The following is a 26,574-nucleotide window of genomic DNA, read 5'->3' as shown; positions in this document are numbered from 1 at the left end:
TACAAGTGGATTTATTGCAGATAAGAATGATCTTACATAGATTGTTTCAACATAAAATGATTAATCTCTTCAATTTTATTAGAAGGATATGTATCTTGAGTTCTTGAGGAAAAATCAAATTTTTCTCCATTTTATTATAAATAAGGTATACAGCTTTTGGATATTTTTTTCATGATTTGAATCTCTGAATTCCAGATCAACTGTAACTAGACATACAGTTAATTTTATGGGGACTAGGAAAAATCTAAAGTCAATTTATGCTGGGTAAATCCTTTAGAAACTTGTTACTCAAAATATGGTGTAAGACCAGCAGCCTCAATATCATCTGGGTGTTCATTAGAAATACATAATATCAGATCCTATTCCAGATCTACTGAGTCTGAATAAGCATCTTAATAAGTATAGGTAAGCTGGCACAAATGTTTAAAAGAAACACTGCTTTCAAGGACACATAAAATTTGGCTTGATGCTAATCACTTGCAGTGTCCAATCCCTTCAGGATGTTCAGGTTCTCATATGTCCATTTCCATTTGATGGAAATAGGTTGAAAAAATTTTCAGTAGAACCCTTCTAGCAGTCACATAATATTCTTACCAAGTAATAATTACAATTTCAGCATTACACTTGAACTTTCTACACTCACAATCCATGAGGGACTTCATGAGCCCAAAATAATTCTGCTGTATTTAAACTGCTTATCCTTTAAAACAGAGGCACACAGTTCTCTGTTAGGATTATACTATTTAAAAATAACCCCATTTCACGGGAAATGGCGGCTCCAGGAGAGAGCCGGGCTTCGGCTGGGGGGGGAGCACCGAGGAAGCATTTATGACCTTCTCCAGTGAGGTGAAACAAATAGAGAAGAGAGATTGAGTTCTAGCATCCAAAAGTCAGATTGAAAGATTGACCCGTCCTGGTTCTTCCTACTTCAATTTGAACCCATTTGAGGTTCTTCAGATAGATCCGGAAGTGACAGATGAAGAAATAAAAAAGAGGTTTCGACAGTTTATCCACACTGGTGCACCCTGACAAAAAAGCAAGATGATGCTGCCAGAGCACAAAAGGCTTTTGAAGCTGTGGACAAAGCTTACGAGTTGCTACTGGATCAGGAACAAAAGAAGAGGGTCCTGGATGTAATTCAGGCAGGAAAAGAATACGTGGAACACACTGTGAAAGAGAGAAAAAAGCAATTAAAAAAAAGAAGGAAAACCTACAAATGTTGGAGGAGGATGACCCTGAGCTGTTCAAGAAGCAGGATATAAACAGACCATAAAACTCTTTGCCGAGCTGGAAATTAAAAGTAAAGAGAGAGAAGCCAAAGAGATGCATGAAAGGAAGCGACAAAGAAGAGATTGAAGCTCAAGAAAAAGCCAAAGGAGAAAGGGAGTGGCGGAAAAACTTTGAGGAAAGTCAGGATGGTCGTGTGGACAGCTGGCGAAACTTCCAAGCAAATACAAAGGGGAAGAAAGAGAAGAAAAATCGGACCTTCCAGAGACCACGGAAAGTAAAAATGGAGCAGCGTGAGTGACCACCTGGGGTCACAGCCACAGAACCTTCCCCCAACTGTCTCCCCTCCTGCTTTGAAGGACTCATTCTTTCCTCCCATTTCCACCCCAACATAGAGTAGTAGTTGCTTTTTAGTCCATTTTGTTTTCAATACAATTTAATACCGATCAGAGTAATTCTTTTGTACATTGAAATGAGGGGCTCAGTTTAAAACAAAACCTTCCCCCACCCCCACCCCTAGACCAAGGATTGGAAGGTGCCACCATACGTGCTGCCTTCTCTTCCCACAGCCTGTAACTTAATGTTTTGTACTTCACTGAATTGTGATGGTTAGAATCTTCGTGTATAGTTTGTGGAAATCATCCAATTAAACATATTGCTTAAAATAAAATAAAATAAAAATAACCCCAGTTTATGTATCACACAAATATATAGAAAAGGATGAGAAAACTCTTTGTCATTACTGCAGGCCAAATCTAAAAAAATAATCTCTCCTAGCGTATATTGAACTGTTGAAATTCTAAAACTTTGTTTCCTCTTCTCCAGACAATGCATTTATACATTATTTTGAATAAAATATTAGAGATTTTGTAACCATGTCCTCAACCCAAGGTGAAAGTCATACTTCACATTTACTTTAAGTACAGAGTAATACTATGTGTATTTATTCTAAGCATAGTTGTACTTTTTTTAGACTATACAATTCAGCAACTAATATCTAGATAAACTGATAACATTTTATCTAGTTACATACTCTGCGATATCACATAAAATTCTACAAGTCATAATTTCTAAATTCTCAACAACAACAATTAACAGGTTTTATGTCATACTTTGGATCACCGAGAAAATATATTTTAATCTGAGAGGTTTAAGAACCCAAGGTTTATTATAGTTAAGTAACACAGAAAAGGATAAACAATTATGCTTACACTCCATTTATGGACATTTCTAAAATATGTGTCACTACAGAGTAACAGTGTAATCATTAGCATAGCCATTTGTTATATGATTTTAAATCTTGCTGTCATAGAAAGCCTAGAAGCATTCCTTTTTTCCCTATGTTTACTTGTCAGTTTTTCACTCTGTCCAAGGATGGGCAAAATTCATCATTTTTCTGTCCCAGAGTTATTTGGTGCTTGTGAACTATTATGCTATTGTTTCAGTTTGGATAGATTTGCAATTCTTACATTTTGCTTGAGACTATTGTTGAACCGAATCCCCAAATGCAAAGTAAAAGTCAGCAAAACCTGTCAAGTTTTCCCTAGCTTTGGATTGAAACAGGTAAAATCAGAAATATTCTAAACCAAATTGGAAAAGTGAAAAATAGCCCAAAGACATAAAACTCTTAACTAAGAGAGAATTTGGAGGCATCATCACAAAATTTGGGACAACATTGAGTTATACACTGAGTACATAGAATATCAAATTCCCCAATACAAGAATAGAGTGTCACTGATTTTATGCTCTTCTATTTTCATGGCACTATTCAACAAATCTTTTTGCTTGTCACAAAGATGAGTCAAAATGAACTGCATGTGCTACAGAATACTTCTTCCTACTTGCTCTCAACTAACCAATATATTCTCTTCATAAACTTTTCTATTCTTAGTTCATTTTAAAAATGATGTATGGCAGACAAATATTCTCAGACTTCTTACGTGGGAGGAAAGCCATATTCCAAAATAGTTATCAAAAAGCTTACTTATTATATACCCTCTCTTTTAAATTAACAGCAGCATGATACTGTAACAGAACTAATAAAAATAAACAGAAAAAAATGAAACTATGAAAAGCTATCTTCAAATCAAGTCACTCCTACTTTTGATTTGACTCTCATATAAGAAAATGCTGAATATTTTACCCCAAATTTTGTTATTTCATTTTGAAGAATTAAAGTAATATAATATTGAGATAATTCAATGTTTTCCTCTAGGTCTAAGAGCACTTGATAAATTGGAAGTGCTTTTTTTACACCATCTAAATGATGCATTTTAGATGATTTTTTTTTAAATTCATAAGTTGATAGCTCAGATGGCATTATTCTCCAATCCCAGGATTTCAAATAGAGCTGTGGGGTTTTTTTTGCATAGTCATTTCACAGGTTTTTGCTTCAGTTTCCTGATTTACAAAATGTGGTGTGTGTGTGTGTCTAGAATACCTTTAGAGACAGGAATTTAAGTCAGAATTGAGTTTGTGTTTCTGCTTAACCACTTATTTGAAATAAAGTAAGCATATCTTATAATTTTGTTGAACTCCTCTGTAAAATACAAATATTAATATTACATTATAATTAAAATATTGCATAAGATGATATATAGTATATTTAAGTTCTTGCATTATTATTGTTTATTCAGAAACATACTGATCTTCTTCCTTCTGAATTTATTTATTTTTAAAGACTTTATTTTTTTAAGATTTTATTTATTTATTTGACAGAGAGAGATAGCAAGAGAGGGAACACAAACATGGGGGAGCTGGAGAGGGAGAAGCAGGCTCCCCGCTAAGCAGGGGTACTCGATCCCAGGACCCCGGGATCATGACCCGACTGGAAGGCAGACACTTACCCGACTGAGCCACCCAGGCGCCCCTTCCTTCTGAATTTAGATATCACTTCTAAAATATTGACCATGCCTATAATTATGATTCTGACCTGCTCCTACAGCCTTTAGTGGAATACATGTTTTTATATATAAATATAAACACACACACACACTACTAGAAATGGCCACTAGTCAACCTGGGAAAACTTTGGGAAGTTTACTTTGGCACAGGCATGCTATTGTGTGGAAGAGAACCCCATTTTCCAATGGGGTTAGCTAGTTGCCATGCAACCTGACAAATTCTCTAAGAGTAAATTATCAAACAATCATTCCTTGTCTTTCTTTAGCAGAAAATGAAGGTTAAAGAAATTATGTATATCATAAATTCTCCTTAATGCCAACACCTGTATAACACCCCAGAAAACAAAAAGGAGATTATTTCTGTGGGCAATAATAGACATATCACAAAAATAATTTTTTTTTCCAAAACACTTGTGCTTTGTCAGGCTTTTGTACATTATTTGTAATTTTCAAAGCAAATCGGCTAAATGTATATTTTCTCCCCTACTTTAAAAGTAAGGAAATTAAGCATAGGCAATTTTTTTTTTTTAATTAATGAACTTATTTTTTTTTTAAAGATTTTATTTATTTATTCATGAGAGACAGAGAGAGAGAGAGAGAGGCAGAGGGAGAAGCAGGCTCCCAAGGAGCAGAGAGCCCGATGCGTGACTTGATCCCAGGACCCTGGGATCATGACCTGAGCCGAAGGCAGACGCTTAACCATCTGAGCCACCCAGGCGCCCAAGCATAGGCAATTTCTAAACACTTCACAATCAGCAAATGAAAGGTGAGATCCAAACCCACATCTTTATAAATTCCAAATCAAAATGATTGCCACCCTAAGATTTCAGGAGTACAGAAGACAACATGCCTAAATTTAGACCACAGAGGGACAAAGATATTTCTTGGAAGAAATAAAATATTAATGAGAAAGGATTTTAGTAAGGAAAATATTAGTTTTTTTTTTTTTTACTGATTGAGCTAATAGGTTGCAGGGTAAAGAAATACAATTAGAATTGGGACCTGGAAGAAGCAAAAGGAAATACACAGAAGGGTAGAGATGACTATAATTAGTTACATCTGATTTCCCTTTTAGTATCTTTCAGTCCAATAAAATAGTTATTTTCAAAGCATATGTATGGGATAGTTAAGCCATTCAGACATTTATCACACATTACACTTCCCAAATACCTCACACTTCCGAATACATTAGTATTACTAGTACCACCAGCATAATGACAAGAGTTGATGACCTATCAGTATAGAACCTGGTAAATGGCCTTGTTAAAAGAAAGTTTCCAAGATGACTTTTGTGAAGTAATGAAAAGGATTCCAAAATAATCTTTCAAAATCGTCTGCTGTTGTTCAAGATAAAGTAATAAAAAAATAATATCCTCACCCACCAGAAAATCAAAAATAGAAAAAAATATACATATATATATATATTAAACATCAATTTTCAGAAACTGGACATCAAACAGTTCAAGGAAATGATCCATGAGGGAGAGCAAGTCTACTAGTTTAGACAACTGCTTGTTTCAGTTTATTGCTTGGAAAGAATTTCCAGGCAAAGGGAAAAGAAGGAACCAAGGCGGAAGTCCAGTGGTCTTCCTGGGTTAAAGAGTCCGACCTGGGTCATGGAGATAAATACAACTTGAGTTGTAGGGCATAGTACTGGAGAGGAGAAAGCTGCACAGAGAGAGATCTAAAAAGATCTGCAGAGGCAACTCTGTTCACACCTTAAAACCTAGAAGTAACCCTCCAGAAGATCAAACTACTTTCCAGTAACTACCTCTCACAGTAAAGATCAAGAACATGAATAGGAATATAAAAATCACTCTGTGCTTAGCAAGGTAAAATATGCAACGTTGGGATTACATTTTAAAAAAATTACTAAGAATGCAAAAAAGGAAAATACGACATATAATAAAGAGAAAATTCAAACTATAGAATCAGTTAAGTGTCTGCCTTCGGCTCTGGTCATGACCCCAGTAGTATGTAGGGCTCCGCGCTCAGCACAAGCACGGAGTCTGCTTGAGATTCTTTCTCCCACCCTCCCCCTCCCCTTCTGCTCCTCCCTCCACTTACACTCTCTGTCTGTAAAATAAATAAAATCTTTAAAGATATGAATAGGGGCGGGGTGCCTGGGTGGCTCAGTCATTAAGTGTCTGCCTTCGGCTCAGGTCATGATCCCAGGGTCCTGGGATCGAGCCCCATATCAGGCTCCCTGCTCCGCGGGAAGCCTGCTTCTCCCTCTCCCACTCCCCCTGCTTGTGTTCCCTCTCTCGCTGTGCCTCTCTCTGTCAAATAAATAAATAAAATCTTAAAAAAATATATGAATAGGGGAAAAGCAATGATCCACAGTATAAGATTGCCAGCTGCCTTATTTACTAAATTGGTCATAAAGGTCCTTTATAAAAACTTTTTGAGAAGTCAAGGTATATGAAAGTCTTAATCATGGATTTTTTAATTTCAATAAAATATTATTTTGAGTAAAAACTGTGGTATTTCAAAAGTAGACAAAAATATTACATGTTCCATACTTCATATGTTCCATACTCAGTACATTTCCTATTAAGAAGGGCATTCAATTGGGGCACCTGCGTGGCTCAGTCGTTAAGTGTCTGCCTTTGGCTCTGGTCATGATCCCAGGGTCCTGGGATCGAGCCCCGCACTGGGCTCCCTGCTCCGCGGGAAGCCTGCTTCTCCCTCTCCCACTCCCCCTGCTTGTGTTCCCTCTCTCGCTGTGTCTCTCTCTGTCAAATAAATAAATAAAATCTTTAAAAAAAAAAAAAAAGAAGGGCACTCAAGTTTTTTTCTGTAACCAAAAGTATAATATATGCATGAGTTGTATTGTTTTTATAACATGTGCTTAATTTACTTCTTTTTCAAAATTTAAGAACAACCTATGACAGTTACTTATAAGCAGGTATATGAGGCAGAAAAACATGTTTTAAAGAAAACAAACAATTCAAATCCCCACCCCCACCTTCCTTCTCATTTACTAGATCAACAGTCTTGCAAGTATACTTCTTCATATTTCTCTCTGCTCATGCATGCATATACTAGATGACGTAAATATATATAGAATTTTGTTTATTTTTACATAAAGGATAGCCTACTATTTACGTTAATTTGTGAGTCATTATGTTTGTTTAATACTGTGTATTTATATCTCTAATAAAGTAAATATAACAGACATATTTTCAGTGAACACACAAATGTACTTTTACAGACAGTGAGATTTTAAAAATATGGTGACAGTTCTGGAGCAGTTATTTTATATCTCTATATATCTCCTATTTCAAGCAGCTCATTCCACCTCCACCCTATCACATCAGATAAAGCACATCATTTTAACCAATGTATATCTTCCAGTATTTTTATACATGTTTTTATAACCACATACATATTATGTCATCCTTGGAAATTAACATACACTTTTAATAAAATCAACAGTTCAAAAAAACGTATCTTTGGGTCAAGAGCATAGTAAAACAAAATCAAATGGAAATTTTATTTATATATACTTTTTCTTGCTTAATGTTTGGTAATTCCTCAGTGACAAGATGTACATTTATTACTTGTAAAACTGAATATGAGCAAAATAATATGCCTTCCATTTCAACAATACACATTTAATACAAAATGGTTATCATGAGAAGTGGTGACAATAATCCCTATGTTAGAAAAAGGTTTAGACTATTATTTTTTTCAGTAAAAGTTACTATGTGCTCATCCAATAATTACTGATGCCTAAACTGCCCTAAGAATTGTTTGATGGACCATCCAAAGTTTGTATTATTTTCTCTTTTTTATCCTGTCAACATTGTCTTCCTGGAATTTATTATTTTTTGACATGTTGCAAATAAAGTAATTCCATTTCAGGAGAAGGAGTTGGAATCTCTACCCGACATGCTCTCATACCTCAGTGTGACTGCTATTTGTCTATGTCCTCAATGCCCACTTGGTCTCTTTTAAAGTTAAGTAAACTGGAAGTGAGAACATATTGGACTCAGAATCTTTAAATCAATTTCCAACCTCAATTCAGTTGATACTGAGTCAGTTTCAGATAGCTTATACTATAGTACACTACATAATATGATTCCTAACTCTATCTGTCACTTTGTGTATATGAGTGTGTGTGAGTGTGTTTAGATTTGTCTGCTGTTCATTCGGCAGGAATTTGCAATCCGTAAGAACAAGGTTTTTGTCTGCTTTTATTCCTTGCTGTGTGTCTGGTACTTAGAACACTGTCTGATACTGAATAGATGGCCAATATATTTCTGTTGAATGGATAAACTGTGTTGTTTAAAGAATCGAAAATATTTGAAAAGATTGTAAGAACCATGACAAGGTTGGGCTACTTGGCATAATATGCTGAAGGCAAATTTAGTAAGAACAATTTTGCTTGTGACAAGATCTATCTCAAAATTACTTAATATTTCTTTAATCTAATCCTAAATATATAGCAATAATCCTAACTTGAGGATAGTAAATGACAGCACACCTTTAACAGGAAACTGTTTTTTACTATCTAATTTGACATTTACTTAAGAAAAGTTTATGGAATTTGTGGGCACAAGTATATTCATCTTGCTGTCTTCTTTCCTCCAAGTCTTTGAGCATTAGAGGATGGTGCCTACTACTCAAATGCTTGGAAGGAAATGATTGGGGGGAAAATAGCCAATATATCATTCCAACTTACTCAACATTCTCTTCACCTCAAATCCAAGCTTATTTTCTATGCTTATAAATTACCTAAGCTATAATACAAGAGGATCTCTCTTAGCTGGTTCTATTCAGACTTCAGGATTAATTGAAGATTAAAAACCACAGTATTGTTGTTGTGGCTCTGTCTGCATCTATATGTGAGTCTAAAACAAATTATTCTATGCTAGAGAAACCATAGATTCACAATGAAATAAAGGTGTTCTTTTTTTTTTTTAATGATGATTTTATCTTAACAGGAACACTTTAGGTAAGTTTACAATTGCTTTATTCACTTTCACTTCTGCAAGTCTCACAAGAACCAAGTGTAAGGAAGCAAGACTACTGTCAACAAACTGGTTAGATTAAAATATTTTCATCATTGCACGTAAAATAGTATAAAAGTAAAACAAATGAAAGGCATTATCATGCTTATGAAAAATTTTGACTTTGGGATGTATGTATTTTCCTGTTAGCTAAACAATGATAAATGGCTCACCCTGCTCCTGAGCCCAACAAAATGCCCACAAATGAGCCTGAGTATGTTAACAAGTAGACACAAATACAATGACATTGATCACTGGGAAAACTAATCAGAGTGTGAGACCTTACAGAACAATTTCTTCTTAACAGATGACATGTTTTTTAAAAAATAATTTTTAACATATGATCTTATCTTTGAAAAAGATTAAGACAGCAAAGAAAATAGCAAGTAGCACAAAGAATTTAGCCACTCTGATTACTTCTTCCTCAGAGACAATATCTCTGAAGCCTAATTTTCACTTACCTGCTTACAGTAGAGAAGCTGTACATGAAGACTTGTATTACTCAGTTTATTTAATCTAATAAACTGGTTTACAGACAATCACTTCAAGTTATAAAGTTAACTATAGATGGATACATAAACAGGAGAACTTTCAGCCTGAAGCAATTTTAGTGATCTATAGTCCCCCCAATTAAACAAAGCACTGTGGTAGGGCATGTTCAGGTACAGACATTTTCTATACATCTGATGATTCAATAAAAAAGAAAATGCTGAATTAGGTAGGGGTGATGCAGTTAGAATTTTCTGATATGGTAATGGGGTGAAACCCTGAATATCGAAATGCATACCTGCATACCCAACATTATGAGTATTTACACTATAAATAATATTGATCAAGCCAGAATCACAAGTAATGAGATGAAAACGGTAGCATGGAGAGCAGGTAACTGAATGGGAAGGAGATTTATAATTAAAATTCTAATGAATAAAATGAGAAATATTCAAGAAAGCAACGCATCCACAAATCAAGAAAGAACTTCCAGAGAAAAAGTAAACACTATTAAAGAAACATAGTTTGATTGTCAGAATAAAATCCAATAGGGATTTTTATAGAAAAAGTTAAATCTACAATACGTATATTAAAAAAATCAAAAGTCAAAGAATATGAGTAAAATAAATTGGAGAAGAAAATTTGAATGGTCCAAGACTCTATTGATATGATGAAGAAAACATACGGAATTCCTCTAGTTCTTTCTCAAGTACATTTTCCCCATTCAATCATTTCTTGTCTGCTTTTCCATATTTATTTTCTAAGTGGTTTGCTTACTTTAGGTTTCTGTCCCTAAAATCTATTATATATACAACATGGAAGAAGATCTTCTGGACTCATATTATTTTTATGTTGCCCTGGTTGATTCATTTCAACATATCTTCATTGCACATATAATAGAATCTGCAGTTTTCCAACCTTTGTTTTTGTCATCAGTGTTCAGTTCATTTACACTGAGTTATTTTCAGTTCTTCAAAAATACAAAGTCCTTTTCTACTTTGGGGCTTTAACATAAAATGTATGTATGTTTGTGTCTCCTCATATTATTGGCCCTTCTTCATCTTTCATGTCTGTGTTTGAATTTTACCCCCTCAGAGACATCTTAAAATTCCAATATAAAAGATGTTTCCTTGTTATTTTCTTTCACTGTGTTCATTCATTTTTGAAGGGTATGTAAAATGGTAGAGTCACATTGTAAAATTCCTTGGCAGTTTCTTATAAAATTAAAATATGCTTATCTGATGACTCAGTAATTCTACTCCTGTTTTCCTCTTATATTTAAATTGAACATTTCCTCAGTCTGAAATTGCATGGTCATAAAATAGGTGTATATTTAACTTAATAAAAATGTCATGGTCTGTGTCCCAAATGGTTGAATAATCTTATAGTACACACAGCAACGTATTAAAACTTCCAGTTTCTCCGTATTCTTAATTATAATTAGCAATCAGTGTCAGGCTTTTTAATTTTAGTCATTCAAAAAGATGTGAAGTGATAGTTTTCATGTACATTTCCATGTTTACTAATAATACTGAATGTCTTTTCACATGCATATTGGCCATTTATCTATTTTCTTTAAAGATTATTGTCTTTTAATAGGATGTTCTTATTACTATTGTTATAGAAATTTTTATCTGGATTAAACTCCTTGCTAATACATATCATTCTAAAATTTTTAAAAAGATTTATTTATTTATTGTAGAGAGAGTGAGAGCACGAGTAGGGAGGGGCAAAGGGAGCGGAAAAGAGAGAATCTCAAGCAGACTCAGTGCTGAGTGTGGAGCCCAATGTGGGGTTCAATCTCATGACCTGAGCTGAAATCAAGAGTTGGACACTTAACCAACTGAACCGTCCAGGAGCCTCTATTCTAAAATTTATCTCAGCCTTTTAATGGAGTTTTCAAACTTTTAAATGTGTCTTTTGTGAACTACATGGTTTTAATTTCAATGAAGAAAATTTTAATAATTTTTAAAATCATCACATTTTTTCAGTTGTTACAGAAGCCATTGTCTGACACAACATTTAAAAAATATTATCCTACGTTTAAGTCTAGAAGTTTTGTAGGTTTAATTTTTAGGTTTATGACTGTGATCCATCACAAAATAATTTTGTTATATGGTGTGAAGTATGGTTCTAGATTCACTATTTCCGTGTACTTAATCAGTTTTTCCATCAAAATTTTTTGAAAATTTTTTTACCTTCCCCTTGATTTACTTCAGTAGCATGCTAAAAAATTAAATAAAAATAAAGCAACTTTGTAAGTGTATATATCTTTAGACCTATTCTGTTGATTTTTTTTAAAAAAATTCTTAAACCAATACTGCATGGTGTTGATAAGTATAGCTTTGTTGTAAAACTTGAAAAACAATTAGTTTACATTTTCTACTTTGTTCTCATTTATCAAGATGGTTCCAGCAGTCCTAAGACATCTTATTTCCATAAAATCTTAGAATCAACTTGTCAGTATGTATTTTAAAAGCTAGCAAGTATATTGATTCAAATACATGTCAAGGGGAGGAGATATTTGTGTGTATCCTAATTGATGCACAATCTAATCAATATCCTTGTTTGTTTTTCTAATGCATATTATATATACACATAATATGTGTATATATGACACACATCTATGCATATATTACATATATTATATATTTATATATTTAATAATTACATATAACATATGCATATGTATATTATATATGCATATATTAAACATGCCCACATATATGAGAGAGAGAGAGAGTAGAGAATAGACACTGTGCAAAGACATATATACCACATCTTAGAAAATTATTTATAATTATTTAACTGAAGAAAATGTGATTTGGCACATGAACAGGTGAAATGGACCAATAGAATAAAATAGAGATCCCAGAAAGTACCAACATCAATATGAAAACTTGCATGGTGTATAGTACAAATGGAACTGATACTCTTTGGGAAGTTATCAACTAAATACTTGGTTGTGGAATGATAAGTAATCCATATGAAACAAGATAAAATTGGATTCTTAACACAATTGATAAACATCTATGTAAATACAATATATAAATTAATTCCATATGGATTAAACAATAATTTAAAGTATTGTAAGAATATATAGGATGGGGTGCTTGGGTGGCTCAGTTGGTTAAGCGTCTGCCTTCGGCTCAGGTCATGATCACGGGGTCCTGGGATTGAGTCCTGCATCGGGCTTTCTGCTCAGTGGAGAGTCTGCTTCTCCCTCCTCCTCTAACTCCCCTCTGCTCGTGCTCTCTCTCTCTCAAATAAATAAATAAAATCTTTAAAAAAATAGAATATATAGGATAATATCTTTATAGTTTCTGTTATAATTTCTAAATACCATAAAAAAATCAGTTGTCTATTGTAGTAATTGCCTGGTTTTTATTAGTTAAGTTTTTTTCTATAGGATTTGAGATAGAATTTCTTTTAAAGATCTGGATTATATCCTTTGTCAGAGAGAAAAAAGAAAAGAGAGAGAAGAGGAAGAGAAGAGCAGTTAAAAATGCACCAAATTCAGGATAGACTTAAATCTAAAGAGAGATGACAGGAGTATGATCAATAAGGAATATGAGGGATTCATGAAGATTTTAATTGCATTTTGATATTTTATTTTTTTAAAAATCTGTTTTTTTCCTCATGACTATTTTGAATTATTCACTCCTTATTTAGAATTAATTACTTAAATAAAACTCAATATCAGTGTTGCAGGCAACACAAATAATTCTCCTAGTTTTCATGCTATAGTTTTAAAATTAGGCATTCGTCCCGAAGTATAGCATGTACATTTCTTGCTTTGAGACTGTTCACATCACTTTTTTTATTGTTGTTTTAAAACTGACAGTAGCAATTTTTCACAAGCGTAATAAGGCATGGACAATAAAGCCCTACTAGATATTAAAGCCCAACTTATGAAAACTTTCTCTATTTCTCCATTATAAACTTTTAAAACCAAAATAAAGAATTGGGTCCTTCTTATGTTATACAGGTTTCACAGTTATAATGTTTATAAATTTGTTTTTATTTAGAAGTGCCAAAGAGAAAATGTACAACATATATAGAAACTTTATGATTTCAAGCTATTGTTTTATACAGTAAATTTAAATTAGTTCAGAGATATTTTTTAAAGTACTGAATTTTGCAACAGTTACTATTTGATACTTTGCAAAATAGTATTAAAACAGTAAAATTTTTATTTATAATTAGGATGTTATTTCCAAGAAAACTACAAGACAACCAAACTCCCCAAAAAGTCTCAGATGGCATAATGCAATAATTAATAAGGGCATTGTTATATAAGTACTATCATTTAGTTAAAAACAATTTTACATAAACCAATTCATAGGGAAATGCTACAGTGTTCACATACCTAATTGCAGGCATAAATTCGATCACCAGAGCAGTGAATGAGTACTGATAAAGAAGAGCATATTGTATTTCTAAGGGTTGTATCTCTTAATATATGTATTAAGATGTATTAAAAATGTATCTCTTAATATATCAGGTTTGAAAACCAATAGTTGAAAGTCTTATAGGATATAACACCAATGTGTGACTGAGAACAGCCTTCTCAGCCTTGTTCTCATGGATTAAATTGTTAGGAAAAAAAGAATAGCTATAATAAGGTAAAACAATAATGTACTATGTTATAATGACACTGTATATATTTGGATTTATTCAATTCTAATAATTGTACAGGAGAATATATCCCTTATTACTTAAAAATTACACTCATAAGCATAATTAATTGTTAGGATGATTGGACTAAAGAAATATCATATAAATACATTAGTTAAAACTATAATATTATGACTGATGATTACATTTTTAGAAGCTAATATTTTTTAAAGGTATGGTTTGGGCATTCACATTTTGATTTTATTTACTACATAACTGAAACGATGTTATTTTTATTTATTCAGCACTGTAGAAAAAAACATGAAAATAATAATAATGGTACCTCTTTTATAAAAAGATAATCTCCATCTCCAAGAATTTTAGTTAAAGAGACACAAGTAAAAATCTGGATTTTATTCTTAGTTAAAAAAAAAATACATACACAAAGAGAACTTTTCTTCCTTTCATTTTTAGTTTCTCTGTGAAAACTATGATGCTAACATAGGCTTCCCACTCCATATATTTTCAAAAATGCATGCATTTGACATATAACGCAACAATCAGTGTAGTTTGTTTTTGTTTCTGTTTTTCTGGAACTGACCCAAACTTTGGAGGGAGATATGTGTATATACACATACGTATATCTATATATCTATCAATTTCAGTATGTATCACTAATTAGTTTTAAGGATAGTAAGTAAGCTTGGAATTCCCAGAATCAATATTTGCTGCTGCATGGAGAAAGTTTATTTAAGAATAAAAATAGCAGTGATCAATAAAAGAAGAAGAGACAGATAACTGGTGACATTTGAACATATGAATCCAGCTATGCATAAAACCAGCTTCTCGGAATGCACTTGCCACTAACAAAAACCAACATCTCCTTTGTTCCCCTTGAGATATCTTAGACTGTGGCCTGCTACTTATGATTAAAATATTGGTGGCCAACACAAAGATGAAAGTTGTCTATATTTTACAGATGAAGCAATTACAAGACTCAGAATGATTACATAACTTAATCAGATTAGATATATGTTAGTGAAGGTCAAACTATTGTATTCAGATGGTAGATTTCTTAGCATTTCTCATCTTTTATAATTTTTTAAGCTTTCACGGTGCTGCACCCAAAGAAAATTTTATTTTTGAAATCTTTGGTAAAATATAGGAATCTTTATCTGACATATCTAACACTCATCTCCCTATTTGTTAAAATGCCTCAGTTCTTATTATGGCACAGAATGCTAGAGCTATAAAAAATAAATATAAACATTGTTTTTCCTCTATTTGGCTAGAACAGGAAATTCTATATTTTCCTTCCAGGTTTTATAACTTTCTGATGAGCAACACACATTCAAGATAATCCCTTATGGTACCTTTACAAATCAGGGAAGTTATGGATTTGAAAAGATGTGTCTATTCCTAGGAAATTCCCTTCCTAGGAAAAAAAATCACAAGGAGTTTCTAATATAGTAGGCAGATTAACTGATATTACCTCTAATCAAATGCTGTATTTTTGTCTACTGAGTGTTTATCTTAACGGCATTACTCATGAGAACCACAAAATACAAATCCTTAATATTATGAGAGTATGCACTACTCTGAAAAAAATTAAAAGTTATGATCTGTTCTCAACCATAAACACATATGCTAAATCATATAGACATACATATACCTGAAAAAGATCCATATTTATAGGAATGCCACATTTTTTCCATAGACCATCTATTTTATGAAAGTGAAATTCTCATAATATTTTATGTCTTTTGTGCTTTTGCAAAACATATGAAGTTCATCAAAAGGGAAATGAAGGTAGGCTTAGTTAACTTCTGGGAGACTTCCTGTGTCTTTAACTTAATATCAAGAAATATGTTAGAAATATGAATGTTCAAAAGAAGGACTCACAGGGATATCTGTGTACATAGTTTTTGAACACTCCCAGGTAAGCAACTGTCTCTTTCAACCATATTTATTTTTTATTTCTAGCAAAAAAGCCATAACTTTGTCAAGGCCATGTAGGATGGAAAATAATTTATATTCAAACATTAAAAATTAATTTATAATTGATTAAGAAAAATGTTTCTATACACTTTTAGTATAACATTTTGAGTTATTTTCTCTGAAGGAAGACAGTTAATATGGAAAAATGTATTTATTAAAATTTATGTAGTTAATTATATAATATTAAATTCTTTATTAGAATATAATAATCAAATATTCATAATATATATATTTATTGATATTTTCTTGTAGAGTTTGTCTTACAAACATAAAATAGAATATATTTTGAACGTATTCTTATATGTGTATCTTGAATATTAATCTTTCATGATGGTATTTATATAATTACAGACTATTTGCCCCTTGAATATGACTTAAAATGCTGGTATGAAAATAAAAAACTTGTCAGCTGAAACATATACATAAATATATATATAAATATATATAAATATATAAATATATAAATAACATATATAAGATAAATATATAAATATATAAACATATATAATAAAATATAATATATATTTAAATTTAATATATATATACAATTTCATGTAACATTTATAATTCAATAAGAATTTATGGAGTACTTTCTATGTGTCCAACATTCTTCTGGCACTGGGGATATATCAATGACCAAAACCAAAAATCCTTTTCCATATAGTACTTACTTTTTATAGGAAAGACAAAAAAAAAGCTAACCAAGTGATATAGTTGATGTGACTAGTACATAAGGAAGAAAGGCAATAAAGTGGTAAAAGCTAATGGATATGTGTGTGTGTGTGTGTGTGTGTGTGCTGGCCCCACAGGGAAGATGACATGTAACTAAGAGCCTGAAGGATAATGAAATTTGGGTGAGGAGTACACCTGTCATAAAGGACAGTGAATAAAAGGCTCTGAAGTCGGACCATGCGTGAGTCAGATTAGAAAGATGAGGAAGGGGCAGTGGTTATCATCTTGTAGATCTGCTATTATAAGAACTTCCACTTTTATTCTGAATGAGATGAGGAGGCATTGCACATTTGGAGAAGACTGGTATGATATATTTTTCATTTAAGAGGATCACTGTAGGGGTGCCTGGGTAGCTTATTTGGTTAAGTGTCCAACTCATGATTTCAGCTCAGGTCATGATCTCAAGGTTGTGAGATTGAGCCTGGTGTCAGGCTCATGTGCTGGGTGTGGAGCCTGCTTAAGATTCCCTCTCTCCCTCTGCCCCTCCACCCCCCTAAAAAAAGAAAGAAAGAAAATAGAATTGCCAAATGGTCATTGATATCAGAATCTCAAAGAGATATTTGCATTGCAACACTATTCACAATAGCCAAGATATGGAAACTACCAAAGTATCCATCAACAGCTGAATACAATATGCATACAACACAATATTACTCAGCCTTATAAAAGGAGGAAATCCTGCCACTTGCAACATCAATGAACCTGGAGGACATTATGCTAAGTGAAATAAGCTAGTCATAAGACGACAAACACTGCATGATACTTGAAAGCAAGCATGAGGTCTCTCAAGGATTGACAAATTGTTTCTTTCCAGTTCTAAACATAGATCCTTTGACTGTAAGCAGACTGTAGCATTATAAATCAGCATTTGTTTGAGTCTGAGAAACTATGGACATAAGCAAGAGGAAAGGGAGATTATTTGTACAACAGATCACTTATTTAGGTGACTCCTCTCTATTGAAAAGGGACCAGATGTCTTTGTCCAATCTAATGGAAAATTATGCAATTGAAGAGCCATCAGAAAGAAAACAAAACAAAAACAGGATGACACACATTTGAAATTCCTTCTGATGTTGGATGCTTGCTGTTCACTAACCCTTCTCTATGTTTACACTGGTTCAGTGTTCAGAGTCTAGGGACTGGCTTTATCTTGGTCTGTTAGATTTTGATCAGTATAAGAGATTTCTCTGCCTTCATGCCAAAACCTTTACATTTTTCTCTCACTATTATGCTTTACCTTTCTTTTTTGTTTTTGAAGGTGTTAGCCCTTGTTTCCTGTCTCTGGTTCCTAAACAGACATGTATTCTTTAATTTATGTTCGGAGAGCTGCCTTCCCTCTGTCTGAGAGGAGCTACTCAGTTATAAGTCACATGCACTCTTCTAGTTTTGTATCTAAAAGCTTTATGTGGAAATTATCAAACATCTTCTCTTAAATCACTATTTCACAGGGCTTACCAAAAAAAAAAAAAAGTCTATATATTGCTTTGTCCTATATCTAGGAAATTGTTCCTTCTTTGATTCTCTTGCCATTATTTTCAGATGTTTTCCAAACTTCTATATTTTGCACATTTTCTTATCTCTCTCATGAAAATTTTATATACTCCGAAAGCTTTCCCTGGCACCCATCTCCAAATCTAGATTAGGGCCTCTCACGTATGGTAATACAATATCTACCTTGACTTCTTAGCAATTACCACAATGTATTTTAATTATCTGTATTTATATTTTTTATTTTGCAGCAAAATTGCTGAGAGAAGATTAGATCTCTATTTCAATCCTTGCAACACCTAACTCAGTGCTCAAAGGAGAGTAGGTGATGAAATATTTCTGAATTAATTTAATGTATATCAATTCTAGGCAGATGACATCTAAAACAGCATTTACCATTAGGATCCCTCTCCTGAGTTCCATTCTCATGTTTTAAAAATAGTTGTCCATGTTATGAAACTATGTTTAAGATAATCCCACTATTTTTTTTTACCCAAAGCAACTCTGTTTTTGCTCTTGATAACATATTCACTAAGTCTCCAAGTTTCATAATTTGGAACTGAATATTGGACTTTTTCTCCCCCATGCCCGCATGTCTCAGGGCAGATGATTCATTTTCTAGAATTCATTCCCCCTTCTCTATGCCTGTGATTATACAATGAGTATGATATTTATGCCTTTATTTTATGGTCTATTGGAATAGTCTGTATTCTAGCCATTTCACTGTCAAAATCTCTTTCACATGTGCCAATCTTTCATAGGTATCACTGTCACTTTTAAGCCACTTTCAAGGCGCATATAAGCTTCAAAAAAATCTCACTCATCGTCTTTACAGACTCATCGCAAGCCATTTGGCTTATATATAATGTGCTTCAACCTGGTCTCTGGGTTTTCCTCCTCCAAATCCCAAAGCAGAAAGAGTTTTATATAATAGAATGGGTACCCATTTTGGTAACAAAAATGTACCATTTGGACTTTTGTTCTCCAACTATGCATCTTTGTAGTCTTTGACAAATCATTTACTTGCCTATGGCTTGGTTTCTTTCTACAAACATAAGATAATGATATTCCTATTCTTTGTGTGTGTGTGTGTGTGTGTTCATGCACATAAGCATATGCTGAAAACGTGATTATGTATGTGAGGCACTTAGAAGAGTGCTTATTGCATGCTGACTGCTCACTTAGTAGTAGCTGCTATTAGGATGTCCATCCATGATATGACCAAGCTGAACTACCCCCGGTCCACATATTATATTATACTTTAGACACTCTTGCATAAAGACATGTACCATGATTAAGTCTGAACTGATTTGTACAAGTATCTAAAAATAAGCACAAATGTCTTAATTCTCTCTACCTCCACTTTAGAGTAAAGCCCTTCCAAAAAGTTGTCCATCCTCTCTACCCGTTTCCTACTCACCTCTTCACACTCCCTCTGAATCTGCTCCAACCTGGCCTTTGTCTCCAGCACTCCTCAAACTATTCTTCTTAGGTCCCCGATGATAAGAAATAGTTCACATATGTTCCAGTATGACTCTGGATCCAAGTATTCTTAGTTTCATAGAGAAAGCAATAGATTTTCCAAAAAAAATTTAAAAGTAACTGGGTACAGTAGGTCTCTAGGTCTTGAAGTGGTTGGGTGAAATCAGTCAACCAGATTCTAAATTATTTGTGCACACTCTGTGTTTTCATGGAACATCTATGTTTTTTTATCAAGATTGTCAAAAACCTTTGAGTTACTTAATAGCTATTCAAAATTTTATGCCCTCTTACTTTCATAGCAAACTTTAACAATGATAAAACAGGAATCTTTTTCATTGATCATAGGGTAGCATAAAGTTTTCTTTTTATACATTGTGCTCTATCAGCATTGAAGTGGGTAGTGTTTACTCGGATTGAAGGAAAATAGAGCAATTATGTATGGAACTTGACGATTGTTGATAACCAGGAAGAATGCTCCAGGCTCCATATCTCAATGTCTCCAAACAGGCAGAATTATTTGCAGTATTTGTACAAATAAGTAAATTTATCCGTCTATATCAATAATAGTCCAAAGCTTTCTGTTTGTGAGAAAAAGTGCTCTCTGGCAAAATCAAAGTTCCGTGTTTTTTTTTTTGTTTGTTTGTTTTTTTTTTTGGTAATACAAGGACATATTTCACTAAGTTCATTTAATGCAATATAAGGGCCAAATAACCGATTTTCTCTATGTCTTTTTCTCTGAAACTTGCTGTTTTGTGTCTGGGTCTTAATTTATAAAGGTGACTGAGTGATGGCATGGAGAGGTTAATGCACTGAAAGAAAATTTCAGTGTTAATGACATTTCCCCTAGAAACCTGAGGCACAGCTCACTTTGTAGGGTCTCGGGAGGAAACCAGGTTTTGGTCAGGAAGCAGAAACAGAGTGAAGCAATAGGTTTAAGCCAGAGCCTTTATTAGGGTTTACACAGGAAAGGTAAGACAGGGCAGGGTAAACAATTTAGGATTGGCTTGTTCGAATAATTTGAGCAGGCTCCATGCTCTAGGTCACTAGTTGATTAGTACATGGCTCTGGGATGATTAAACAGGGGAATAGTGCCTCCTGGGGTACACAGGCCAGAACGAAGTATGGCTCTGTTTTGGTTAGTCTGCATATCAAAGACATTTTTTGTGAGTTCCTTCCTATCTATAAGAATTGGCTAATTGGGTAGCCAGGGAGGGGCAGTCTTTCCCTAAAGTGAAAGGTGTTTTGTTTTTGGTTTTGCTTTTTTTATGTCAAAACATGATAATACACAGAATTAAAAAAAAATTAATACACATGCCCACAACCAACCATAGCTGTGACACAGTTCTGTTTTTACGTACCTCAAGAGACATGTTTGGCAGTGCATACAGCAGGGCTCCCTGTGTTCGTAGATTAAGAGATTGCCTTATTGGATTCTAGAAAAAAGATATAAATGAAGTTAATAAAGGTACTTTGAAAGAAACAGATTCCATTTAGGACAAGAGTTCTTAGATTGGGACATTGTCCTGAGTTGACTCAGCCTTGGGGTGTTGAATGCACAGAGATACAGTGCCCTTAATGTAGCCATTCCATGTAGCTCTCAGTACACCAAAGTAACCACAATAAGGTATCTCTGCTGTAATGCAGTGCGCTAACTGCAAAGTTCAGTAATTTGTTGAATTAAATTTCTAGGTGGAAAAAATTATGAATCAATTAACCATTTCTGTCACAAAATAAAAGGCATAGAAGAAGGTTACTTTGATTAGAACATTGCTTATAGAATACTGTAATCTCTAGTACATCTACACTATCCTGACATTATCTTCCTGAATTATTTTTCTTCATACAATTATTTTTCTTAATTTATTCTCATGAGTAACTACATATTTCTATGATCCTCTATTTAATATGCCTTTATGACGAGGCTATAAAGTTCCCAGGGCCATAATCTCCTTTTTACTTTCTATTGTGTAGCTCAATGCTTGTTATATCTATCTGATCTATCTATCTATCTATCTATCTATCTATCTATCTATCTATCTATCTATCTATCTATCTATTATCATCTATAATAGACTTTCTGACCTTCATTTGTTACACTTTAGTATGCCATATCTGAATAAGCTTGGAGCATGGTGACAAACACAGAAATGTCATGAGCTAAATATTGACTTTGTTTTTCCTTCTCATCCTTCTTTATGACTGAGTAAAAATAAAAATCTTCTTGATTTTTTTTAGTGTTGGCTTTCAATTTGTTCATCACATACTGAAAATGCTGACTGAAACATATATTCTCAGCATCTAGACATGGCATGCTCTAGGAAAGCAAGACTTGGGGGAAAAAATCCAAGCAATTTCATGTTATATGCACCACATGCCAATAGATGCCACCATTGCACTGTGCCAACCATCTATGTTGTGGTAACAAAGGACAGCCTTCACTCTTCTCATTCTCTTATTAGAGAATGCTTAAGTAGGAAACACTTAAATATAGTTTGGGAGATCTATACTACACATGCTTTTTTTCTACATCCTTAAAATATGGCTGGAAAGTTAAATTTCCAAGGAGGAACATTTCTGGTTGGTGTTGAATGTATCGTTGCTACTGTTATAGCTGAAATGTTACTAGATTGACAATGTTGCTTACAACTATTTTAAACTTCTTATGAGTCAAATTTTGTCCATTATTGAACAAAAACTAAAAGAAAGTTAAAATTAAAAAGCCCAAATCAGATTTATGGCTCATGCTTGTTATTTACATATTATCCTGTTTTCTTAAAGTATTTCAAAATCCATCTATGTTATTTTTTAATGTTTATTTATTTATTTATTCATGAGAGTCAGAGAGAGAGAGAGAGGCAGAGGCAGAGGGAGAAGCAGGCTCCCCGCTGAGCAGGGACCCCGATGCAGGACTCGATCCCAGGACCCTGGGATCATGACCTGAGCCGAAGGCAGACGCTTAACCATCTGAGCCACCCAGGCGCCCTTCAAAATCCATCTATGCTTTAAAACTTACCATAGAAATTTAGGAATACTGTATAAAGTAACACAACAATGTTGTCTGAAATATTTGTAAGAAAAATCCCATCAGGGCATGGAAAACGGAACTCAAACATTAAATACAAAGAAAGAGTATACGACCATTACAAATAATTTTCTCTTATGTGTTAGTGAATGCATCCAATTTATGTGCCATTGTACTGAAAGTTAACGTTCCTCTTACCCTCATTTCCTTTTCTTATAATTCCTGATTAAGATTAATTTGTGATTTATAATTCTCTTCTTGCCAAACAATTCTACTGAATGGCTTCTTATCAGTGGTTTGTGCTAGCATTAATAAAATCCATAACCATTTCTACTGTTTTTAACTAATCCTGAAATAGAGATTTTTCAGAATAGAGCTTACTTATATCTCCTTGAATGCTACATTTCAGGTTATTTTTCCTATTGCTGAAGCTTAACTGAAATACACTTATGAGAGATTTATTTCAATAGAGTGAATAAGAATTTATTCTCTACTCTTTACTGCTTCACTTTTTATAGAAACCAATTCAAGGTTGCTCAAATTAGTGTGCTTATGTACTATTTCACAATTTCTGTCTATATAGAAACATGAACATAATTTCCTTTAAATACAATTTTAGGAATGGCAATAAAAATTGAAAATACCATCACAAATAACAATGCTATCTTTATCAACTTTTAGTACATGTCATAGCTCAATAAAAAATTTGATGATTTTTGGACAACATAAGAAATATGTTTGGTTTATTAAAAACTTACAGAATGATTATAGAGTTACAGGATAATTCTACTAAGAATTGGTAGAGTTTTCTATGAGTTGTGGAAATCCTAGTGAATTTTTCACCTTTCTTCTGATAAGGATTTTATTCTCTTAAATGTAAAAAAGGTTATATATCATTATTCTAATACTAAGCCATCTAACTCTTGTATAACTAATTAGTTTACTTTCTATCCTGTTGACTTTTTCAATCCCAGTCATCTGAAATTAATTTATTGTCAGATGAAGAGTTTCTGAGATTTTCTAATATGTACACAAGGGAAAGGAAATTTCCTTCATGAAAACTAAGTATTTTAGATAGCATTTTTAAAGACTTATGAAAACATAACTAACTTTTCCCTGTTTCTCCAAGAGACATATGTACATGCTTTAAAGCTACCACATTATTTGATGACTTTATGAACAATTACTGGAAAGAAAACATTACATGCATTATTTTCACATAGAATTTATTAATAGTTCCTGAATCTTGCAGATTTTTAGAGAGAATTTTGTTTCAAAGAAATCACAAATTTGGCCTACATAAATTCAATCCCCTATGCAATCTTCATATCACCAAACTTGTCCCATCAGGAAGCTGCCTATGAAAGTTCTGTAGTTTGGGCTGTGAATGACAATAGCAAATGGGATAAAATTAATGTATGCAAAATTAATGCTGGGGCCATGAAAAACAATGAGAAAGAATTTACTCAAATAGAGCTGAATACCGGGCTGTCAACTAGGCTAAATAAGGAATTTATTCCATTACCAGGGGAAGGAGATTTCATTTATTTATTTTTAAAGATTTTATTTATTTATTTGACAGAGAGAGACACAGCGAGAGGGAACACAAGCAGGAGGAGTTGGGAGAGGGAGAAGCAGGCTTCCTGCAGAGCAGGGAGCCTGATGTGGGGCAAAAATATGGAACGCTTCACGAATTTGCATGTCATCCTTGCCCAGGGGCCATGCTAAACTTCTCTGTATTTTAGTACACGTGCTGCCGAAGCGAGCACGGGAAGGAGATTTTTAAACCTTACCCTGTGTTAGAAAGGGGCAACTGACTGATAGGAGTTTCATTGTTTATGCCCCGAATAGATGAAATATAATTTTCTTATTTCAATTCCACATTATGTAATATGTCTGTGGTGGGAAGTGGAGAAGGGAGAACAACTTTTCTTTCAGTTAATATGATACCAGGCTATATAGAACCCTGACAAGACATAATAAAAAGGACTTTGCATCAACCCAGAGTTCCTTCACTGTCAGCCAGATACCATAACTGATAGCATGGTTGATTTTCTACCTTGGAGAAGAAATGCATATTCTTTTTGCAGGAAGAACAGTACAATGGGTACACTCAAATGGGCAATGGCAGAGGTCACCAGAACAGTATGATTATTACCTCTGCTTTGGTGTCCATTCTCCTCTTTCTCTCTCTAGAGGGATCTTGGCTCCTCAGCTGAAGACAGCATTTTCTAATTTCCCTTGCAGCTCATTTTACCCATGTGGCTTAAGACAAAATATGTCAGTAGAAGCCATGTGAAAACTTCTGGGTCATTTCCTTTATTCTAGACTTTTCCTCTTACGATTGGAACATCCTTGGAATCCACATGTTAAAGATGGCAAAATTATCGCATCAGCTAGATGCTTATTTTTGACTATTATATGAAAGATAAATAAATATCTGTCACTGCTAACCCACTTTGTTTTAGGGTATCCTTTTTCTAACATCTTGGCCTCTATATTCCCAGTAATACAATTATAGTGCTATGATTTTATTTTATCAATTATTTAATTTCTTTATTTTGGTGGGCAGCAAAGCAAAGTTTATTGAGTGAGAGTATAAAGCTCCCAAAGAGGGAGGGGGCCCTCGAGGGTTTCCATTGGAGTTTCTAAGTCTAGGGTTTTTCTTGTTTTTTAATTTTATTTCATTATGTTATGTTAGTCACAATACAATACATCATTAGTTTTTGATGTAGTGATCCATGATTCATTGTTTTTGTATAACATCCAGTGTTCCATGCAGTACGTGCCCTCCTTAATACCCATCACTGGGCTAACCCGTCCTCCCCCCGCCAAAACCCTCAGTTTGTTACTCGGATTCCACAGTGTGTCATGGTTCGTCTCCCCCTCCGATTTCTCCCCTTTCATTTTTCCCTTCCATCTCCTAATGTCCTCCGTGCTATTCCTTATGTTCCACAAATAAGTGAAACTATATGAAAATTGACTTTCTCTGCTTGACTTATTTCACTTAGCATAATCTCCTCCAGTCCCATCCATGTTGATGTAAAAGTTGGGTATTCTAGTGCTATGATTTTAAATATACTACTGCTTTCAAATAGTTAATATGTTACTTAAGACTTTTAATAAACTTTTACAAGTAAAACTTGTCTATACTCTTCTCTTTTTTTTAAAAGATGTTATTTATTTATTTTAGACAGAGAAAGGGGGAGAAGACACGCAAATGGGGTGAGGAGCAGAGGGAAGTGGGACAAGCAGATTCCACACTGAGTGTAACACCTGACATGGGGCTCCATCTTATGACCCTGAGATCATGACCTGAGCTGAAATCAAGAGTCAGATGCTTAATAAACTAAGGCACCCAGGCACCCCAATATACTTTTCTCTCTTTTTTTTATCTTATTCTTACTTATTCTTTTCTGTTTTCAGAATCATCATTTGGTTAGCTTAATAATGTGCATGTATATATTTTACTTAAAAAGTGAAAGCAAAGCTGGTCATTTCCTGTAAGAATAGAATACATATTTTCTAAATGAATTATACATAAGGTTCACATTACTTTTATTTCATCTGAAAATGATGTACAGTGTCGGGAATCAGATAT

The 26,574-nt window shown here is 33.6% G+C and overlaps 2 pseudogenes; one reads left to right on the top strand and one right to left on the bottom strand.

The window, feature by feature from the left end:
* Positions 1-769: 769 nt before the first annotated feature.
* Positions 770-1,746, top strand: LOC123860492 (dnaJ homolog subfamily C member 8-like; annotated as a pseudogene).
* A 22,898-nt stretch (positions 1,747-24,644) lies between these two features.
* LOC123860640 (U6 spliceosomal RNA) lies at positions 24,645-24,742 on the bottom strand (annotated as a pseudogene).
* Between the last annotated feature and the right edge of the window lie 1,832 nt (positions 24,743-26,574).

This window comes from Mirounga angustirostris, unplaced genomic scaffold, assembly GCF_029215605.1.
Source record: "Mirounga angustirostris isolate CCGP_5_RB_7025 unplaced genomic scaffold, mMirAng1.0.hap1 SCAF_4, whole genome shotgun sequence".
Taxonomy (NCBI): domain Eukaryota; kingdom Metazoa; phylum Chordata; class Mammalia; order Carnivora; family Phocidae; genus Mirounga; species Mirounga angustirostris.
This window is presented reverse-complemented; position numbering and strand designations above follow the sequence as displayed.